This window comes from Otolemur garnettii, unplaced genomic scaffold, assembly GCF_000181295.1.
Source record: "Otolemur garnettii isolate 467f Iridium unplaced genomic scaffold, OtoGar3 scaffold00149, whole genome shotgun sequence".
Lineage (NCBI taxonomy): Eukaryota > Metazoa > Chordata > Mammalia > Primates > Galagidae > Otolemur > Otolemur garnettii.
This window is the reverse complement of record NW_003852544.1, coordinates 1,094,725-1,103,227: the sequence shown is the minus strand read 5'-3', so window position 1 is coordinate 1,103,227 and position 8,503 is coordinate 1,094,725. Positions and strand designations below refer to the sequence as shown.

Here is an 8,503-nt window from a genome sequence, read left to right as displayed (position 1 = left end):
AAAAAAAAAAAAAAGAAGAAATGATTTTCAAAACTCTCAGTGGTAATGTTATGTGCCCCATAGAACCATGTAAAACAAGAAATATACCTAATAAACTCCATAATCTATCTAAGCATATTTCCAGGGAGAGTACTGAAAGTGCCACCTTGATGCTTCACACTGTCTATGATAAAATGAGAGAAGAGAGGACGAGCTGAGGAAAATAAATCAAAAATAAAAGAGGCAAGGTTTGGCGCCTGTAGTTCAGTGGTTAGGGTGCCGGCCATATATAGCAGAGCTGGCAGGCTGAAGGGCAGCCCAGGCCTGCTAAACAACAACGACAACAATAATTAAGAAGAAAAAAAAAAAAAAGCCAGGCATTGTGGCAGGCACCTGTGATCCCAGCTACTTGGAAGGCTGAGGCAAGAGAGCTGCTTAAGCCCAAGAGTTTCAGGTTGCTGTGAGCTGTGATGAATGCCACAGCACTCTACCAAGGGCGACATAGTGAAACTCTATCTAAAAAAATAAAAAAGAAGAGACAAGATTTATTGGTTCAAATTGATACTTATTTAAGCAAATAAAACTATAGAGTAGCCATAAAGTTCGTGTACAATTTTAAATTGCACATGAACTTTATGGCCACCCTGTATTTCTCACCCCTAGCCTCTCCAACAGGCAAAATGATTCTTGAAGTAAGAAATGATTTTTAGCTGGGCATAGTGGCTCACACCTGTAATCCCAGCACTCGAGGAGGCCAAGGTGGGTGGATAGCTTGAGATCATGAGTTCAAGACCAGCCTAAGCAAAAGTGAGACCCCCCATCTCTACTAAAAATAGAAAAACTGAGGCAAGAGGACTGTTTGAGCCCACAAGTTGGAGGTTGCTGGGAGCTATGATGGCATGACACCCTAATCAGGGCAACAGCTTGAGACTCTATCTCAAAAAAAAAAAAAAAAAGACCTACTAGGCAGCGCCTGTGGCTCAAAGGAGTACGGTGCCGGCCCCATATACCAGAGGTGGTGGTATAAACCCAGCTCGGGCCAAAAACTGTAAAAAAAAAAAAAAATCCACTGAAGTACAGAATTGCTAAGAATAGTAAGTTTGGTTGTCCCACAGCAACACAAGGAACCCAGGGAAGCAAAGAACTTATTACAAAGAGATAATATAAGTGTGTCATTTATCTAAGGAAGATTATAAATGGACACACAGAAAGCCCACAGAATTTGTAAAGGAATATACCAGTTTGGACTAAAAGAGACAATAGCAGGACAAAATGAAAGTAGGGTTTTGTCCCTCCCCAAATATTTTTTATTATTTTTTAACTATGTCACCCTCGGTACAGTGCTATGGCATCACAGCTCACAGCAAGCTCAAACTCCTGGGCTTCCTCTCCAAATATTATAAACACAAAGCACACTACTTACAAAGAAAACTACTTACCTATAAAAACTGACCATTTCTTTATAACTCAAAAGGCAAAACAGAACTCTCAGCAGAAATAAGAGTCTTGGAGAATCATTCCCAGGGAATAGAGCTGAGTTCTAATCAAGGAAAGAGCAACATGAACCAGATCGAACTTTGGAAAAGCTATGGACCAGTGAACCCACTTGCTTCTTGTTTTCCTACCTCTTTTCTAGATAATCATGTCTACAGCAATTAACCTAATCCTGTCTGCCATTTTTAACTTGGAAATGGCAGGTTACTTCTCTTGAGTTCTATGCCAGAGGAGCTTTAGCTCAACTTGATTTAGGAGACAAGATCTTGAACTTGTAGCTAATGCCATAATGGGGGTGGGAGGGGCTGGTATGAATCTAATTTATACATAAGAGGAATACAAATCATTCTGGCTAAACAAAAAACCATATAGTAGATGGTGTTTTCCAGAGATGTCCACATTATCTCTCATCCTACACATTTTCCTTACATTAATCAACTTCTATCAAATGAGAAAAGAAAAACAGCTCAGCATTTTAAACAGTGTGAAGTATGTAAAATTCATCAGGCATGAGTATGGGGCTCTGGGCACACTCTCCCACATACCCATGGGGAGAGGAATTGTTTAAAAATATTTTGTTCCTGGGGGGCATCTGTGGCTCAGTAGGTAGGGCACTGGCCCCATATACTGAGGGTGGCGGGTTCAAACCCAGCCCTGGCCAAAATGCAACAAAAAATAGCTGGGCATTCTGGCGGGCATCTGTAGTCCCAGCTACTCGGTAGGCTGAGGCAGAGAGTCACCTAAGCCCAGGAGTTGGAGGTTGCTGTGAGCTATGACACCACAGCACTCTACTGAGAATGCTAAAGTGAGACTCTGTCTCTAAGAAAAGGGAAAAAAATAAATAAAATAAAATATTTTGCTCCTAACTAGCTGCCTCATCCATTATCTTTATATTCCTAGAATTTGTGATATAAGACAACAATGTATGGCCAACCATAAGTTTATATTTCCTCAATGTTAATTATTAGTAAACAATTTCGGAACTGCCTCCTCCTTTCCTTTAAAAACCTATTGTCCCAAAGAAACAAAAATAGGTAGAATCATGTTTAACCAAGAAGTTAACAATTTCCACAAACAGAACTACAAAACGCTGATGAAAGAAACCACATACAACACAAATGGAAAAATGTCCCATGCTCATAGACTGAAAGGAATCAATGCTGTTAAATGTCTAGAATGCCCAAAGTGTTTTCTGGTTTCAATGTAATTCCCACCAAAATACCAATGTCATTTTTCACAGATCTAGAAAAAACAATCCTAAATTTCATACTGAATCAAAAAAGAGCCTGAATGGCCAATGCAATCCTAAGTTAAAAGAACAAATCTGGAGACATCACATTACCTGCCTTTGTATTATACAGTAAGGCTATGGTAACCACAACAGCACAGTACTGGTATAGACCAATGGAACAAAAAAGAGAACTCAGAAATAAAGCCCTATCACTACAGCCAAGTAATTTCTGACAAAGCAGAGAAAACATACACTAGGGAAAGGACACCCTATTCAATAATGGTGCTGGAAAAATTGGATAGCCACATGGAGAAGAATGAAATTGGATACTTCTCTTTCACCATATACAAAAACTGAATCAAGATGGATTGAAAACTTAACTGTAAGTAAGACCTGAAACCATAAAAGTTCTACAAGAAAATGTAAGAAAAAGTCTTTGAGACATTGGCCTAGGCAAGTAATTTTTTTTGGGGGGGGGGGCATGGCTGGGTTTGAACCTGCCACCTCTGGCATATAGAGCCACAGCCCTACCCTTTTGAGCCACAGGCGCCGCCCAAGGCAAGTAATTTATGATCAAACCCCCAAAAGTAAATACAGCAACTACAAAAATAAAATGAGGCAAGACTTAAACTAAAAAGCTTCTGTGCAGCAAAGTAAATAAAATAGGTTACCTACAGAATGGGAGAAAATATTCACAAACTTATACATCTAACAAAGAACTCACACAACTCAGCCAAGAACAGCCAATAACTCCATTAAAAATCAGGCAAAACACATTAAAAAAAAAAAAAAGGCTTTCTCAAAAGACGAGAAGCAAATGGCCAACAAACATAGGAAAATATACCCAACATCACTCTTCGTCAGGGAAATGCAAATTAAAATCACACGTGAAATACTACCTTACCCCTGTCAGAATGACATTATTAAAAAGTCAAAAAACAGGGCAGCCCCTATGGCTCAGTTAGTAGGGTGCCAGCCCTATATACCAAGGGTGGCGAGTTCAAACACAGCCCCAGCCAAACTGCAACAAAAAATAGCCAGGCATTGTGGTGGGCACCTGTAGTCCCAGCTACTCAGGAGGCTGAGGCCAGAGAATTGCCTAAGCCCAAGAGCTGGAGGTTGCTGTGAGTTGTGATGCCAAAGCTCTCTACTAAGGGTTAATAAGTGAAACTCTGTCACTTAAAATAAAAAAAAAAAAGTAAAAAAACAAGCATGGCACCTGTGGTTCAGCAGCTAGGGCTCCAGCCACATACACTGGAGCTGGCGGGTTCAAACTCAGCCTGGGCCTGCCAAACAACAATGACAACAAGAACAAAAAGAAGAATAAGAAATAGCCAGGCACTGTGGTGGGTGCCTGTAGTTCTAGCTACTTGGGAGGCTGAGACAAGAGAATCGCTTAAGCCCAAGAGTCTGAGGTTGCTGTGAGCTGTAATGTCAGTGTACTCTACCAAGGGGGACATAGTGATACTCTGTCTCAAAAGAAAAAAAAAAAAGTCAAAAAACAAGCTGGGCCCGGTGGCCTCACGCCTGTAATCCCAGCACTCTGGGAGGCCGAGACAGGCAGACTGACTAAGCTCATGAGTTCCAGACCAGCCTGAGCAAGAGTGAGACCCCCATTTCTAAAAATAGATGGGCGTTGTGGCAGATGCCTATAGTCCCAACTACTGGGGAAGAGAATCGCTTGAGCCCAACCAAGAGTTGGAGGTTGCTGTTTAGCTATGACCACAGCTCTCTACAGGCGCAACAAAGTGAGACTCTGTCTCCAAAAAAAAAGTCAAAAAATAATAGATGTTGGCATAAATGCACTGAAAAGGGAACGCTTAAACACTGTTGGTGGGGGGGAAAGTACAGCTTCTATGGAAACAACAGTATAGAGATTCCTAGAAGAACTAAAAACAGACCTACTCTACTATTTGATCTAGCAACAACACTACTGAGTAAAGTCATCATTTTATTTTAAAATAGCAAAAAATAAAATAAAATAAACCCACCTGCACCCAAATGTTTTATCATAGCACAAATGACAACTACAAAAATAACAATCAACCTAAATGATTTCAACTGATGAGTGGACAAAGAAAAACTGTGACACGTCTGTATACACATATATGCACACACACACACACATATCATATACTATTTAGACGTGAAAAGGAATAAACAATGTCTTTTACAACAACTTGGATAGAACTGGAGGCCATTATCCTAAGTAAAGTATCTCAAGAATGGAAAAACAAACACACGTGTTCTCATTTGTAAGTGGAAGTTAAACAAGGGGTATACGGGCTCATAAAGCAGTGAAATGGACATTGAAAACTAAGATGGGGAAGCCTGGGAGGAACTGAGGGATAGAAATCCACCTACTGGATACAATGTATACCATTCTGGTGAGGATATGCTGAAAGCCCTGACTTCAGCATTATACAATTCATCCTCATAACAGCAACAATAACAACAACCAAAAAACCCCTCTGTAGCCTCTGTCTATTCAAATTAAAAAGTAAAGCCCTGACTTCAGCATTATACAATTCATCCATGTAACAGCAACAATAACAACAACCAAAAAACCCCTCTGTACCCTCCTCTATGTCTACTCAAATTAAAAAATAAAGTTTTTTCTTAAATAAAAATTAATTTAAAAACCTATTGCTGGCCAGGCATGGTGGCTCACATTTGTAATCCCAGCACTTTGTGAAGCCAAGATTGAAGGATAACTTGGGCCAAGAGTTTGAGAGGAGCCTGGGCAAAACTGTTAAGATCTCCATCTCTACAAAAAAATAAAAAATTAGCCAGGCATGATGGTGCACATCTGTACTCTTAACTACTGGGGAGGCTGAGGCAGGAAGATCACTTGAGCTCAGGAATTCAAGGCTATAGTGAGCTATGACAGCACTGCTGTATTTCAGTCTAGAAGGGTGAGTGAGGCCCTGTCTCAGAAAAATGAAAATAAAGAACCTACTACTAATCAGAGTTTATGTTCAGGGAAACTTGAATCTATGTTCCTGGGTTGCAATTCTCAAACTTGGCCCAAACTCTCTACTTAAATTAATTAATTTTGCCTTAGCTTCTTCCTCTGAAGTCAACAGAAGAGATGGACTCTATGTTCCCTCCCCTTGAAGCTGAGTAGGTTTGTGACTATGGGACAAATGATGTCCCAGCTACTGGGGAGGCTGAGGCCAGAAGATCACTTGAGCCCAAGTGTTTGACATTGCTGTGAGCTATGATGACTTCACGGCATTCTACCCAGGACAACAAAGTAAGTCTCTGTCTCAAAAGACAAAACAAAAAAACAAACAAACATAAAAGACACACAAAAAACCCTTGCAAACAAAGTTTATTCCTATTAGATTCCTTCCATTCCTTACATATTCCTTTTATTAGAGTAAGAAAATGAAAGGACAAGGGACCAAGAAATAGCTAGGGCAGGAGTGAAGGACAGGGGTTAAAAACTAAACACACTCAAATGGGATGGAGTCACAATTACTTTTATCCCTATGTTAACTACCCTTGTCCTCAAATCACAAGACGCAGTCTCAAATGTTCCCCACATTAAATCCATAAACGGTATGTTTCTTTTGATAAATATATAGATTCAGTGCTGCTCAAATTGCCAATGTCATTTTTCTATGCAGAATCTGAGTCAAAAAATAGATACACAAGTTCAAAGCTAATTAATGAGAACACACAACCATCTTTATAAAACCAGCCTGTATAATGCACTTGACACACTACCTAAATTTCAAAGAAATTTTGCTAGATACAGGAAGATAAAGCAGGAAGAAAACATGGCCCCTACTTTCTTAAAGCATACAATTTAGTGGGCAAGAAACAGTAAACCATATATAAGTTAATGTCCCTAAGCCTCAGGTTCCTTATCAGTAAAAAGGAGGAACTGCTTCCTAAAACTCTCCTATAGGCCAGGTGTGGTGGCTTACACACAAGAAGGTTAAGACCAGCCTGAGCAACATAGTGAGACCCTCCCCTCTACAAAAAATAGAAGAATTAGCCACCCATAGTGGCACATACACCTACAGTCCCAGCTACGCAGGAGGCTGAGATAGGAGGATCACTTGAATCCAGAAGGCAGAGGTCACAGTTAGCTGATGACACCACTGTACTCTAGCCTGGGCAACAAAGTGAGAGCATGTCTCATGAATGAATGAATGAATGAGTAAATAAATAAATAATAACATAGTTCCATAAAGCACTTATCATAGTGGCTGGCACACAGAATTATCGTGTATTTATTTATTTATGTATTTTTGAGACAGTCTTACTTTGTTGCCCTTTCATGGAGTCATAGCTCACAGCAATCTCAAACTCTCAAGTCTAAGCGATTCTCTTGCCTCAGCCTCCCAAGTAGCTGGGACTACAGGTGCCTGCCCCAACACCCAGCTATTTTCTTTATTGGTGTAGTTTTCATCGTTGTTTGACAGGACCCTAGGACAGGTTGAAACCCTCCAGCCCTGGTATATGTGGCTGGGCCCTAACCATTGACCTATAGACACTGAGCCAATTTTTTTCTATTTTTTAGTAAGAGATGGGGGTGGGGTGGGGTGTCTCACTCTTGCTTAGGCTGGTCTTGAACTCTTGAGTTCAGACAATCCACCCGCTTTGGCCTCCCAAGTGCTAGGATTATAGGCATGAGACACCGTGCTGGCCATTCTACTTTTTTTTTTTTTTTACTGTGTTGCTCTGGGTAGAGTGACCTGGCATCATCATAGCTCACAGCAACCTCAAACTCTTGGGCTCAAGCAATTCTCCTGCCTCAGCCTCCCAAGTAGCTGGGACTATAAGGCCTGCCACAATGTTCGGCAACAGGGTCTCGCTCTTGCTCAGGTTGGTCTCAAATCTGTGAGGGAAGACAATCCACCCACCTTGACCTCCCAGAGTGCTAGGATTACAGGTGTGAGCCATCACATCCAGCCAAAGAATTACTTAAGTGTTATCTATTATTAAATAACAACTCAAATAATTCTTTAAATTATAACCAGACAAGGAATAAACGTAGTAGTCTCTAGGGAAAGGAACTGTGTGACCTGAACAACATAGGTAAGAGATAAATTACATTTCACTCTATACTTCTTAAAAATGTCATTATTTTATACCAATACCCATCATCTATTCAAAAAATATTAACTTTAAAAAAATGTAACCTAAGTAAGCAGCAGGTATCTCAAATCTCAATGAGATTTTCTGGTTTAATCATCTAAGTCTTTTAAGAGTCAAAAGGGCTACCTAAGAATACTTGTCATCATTCTAAAATTTGATATATTCTCTAGGATAGATCAAATGTTCATATCTAGTTCATACATATCTAATCCATTTGAATATTGACTGTTGAAGCTTAAGAAGCCAGACTGAAGACACACTATTTTAACTAATTCTCATCCATTTAGAACATGTAATTAATTAAAAACATGACTAGTCTGTTCTACTAGACAGGATCTATATAATTTCACAATTGTGATTACCAAACTACCCAATTTAGTTACCTTCCTCCACAAAAGGTACACCATCCACTTTTTAATGAGAAAATTTTAATACATTATGAGCTAGATCTGCTTAGCTACAAGTTATAAACTTATGTCATCCTACTTATGTTTCCATGGATACAGACATGAACAGTACAGTGGCAGCTGTACAAATCAAGAAAAGAATCCTAACAGAATCATATTTAAAACTTGGACAGAAAACAATACTGTAAAGGTAAAAATGCTGTTTATTATCATTCCAATTAAATTCCATCTCTCCCTTCTCTAAAAAACCTTCCATTAGAAATGTCCTCCTGGCTCGGCG

At 39.7% G+C, this 8,503-nt stretch overlaps 1 protein-coding gene across 1 annotated transcript in view; it reads right to left on the bottom strand.

Annotated features, from left to right (window-relative positions):
• RCOR1 (REST corepressor 1) overlaps positions 1–8,503 on the bottom strand; it is a 162,099-nt gene that overhangs the window by 100,472 nt on the left and 53,124 nt on the right. The gene's annotated exons all lie outside the window — the stretch shown is intronic.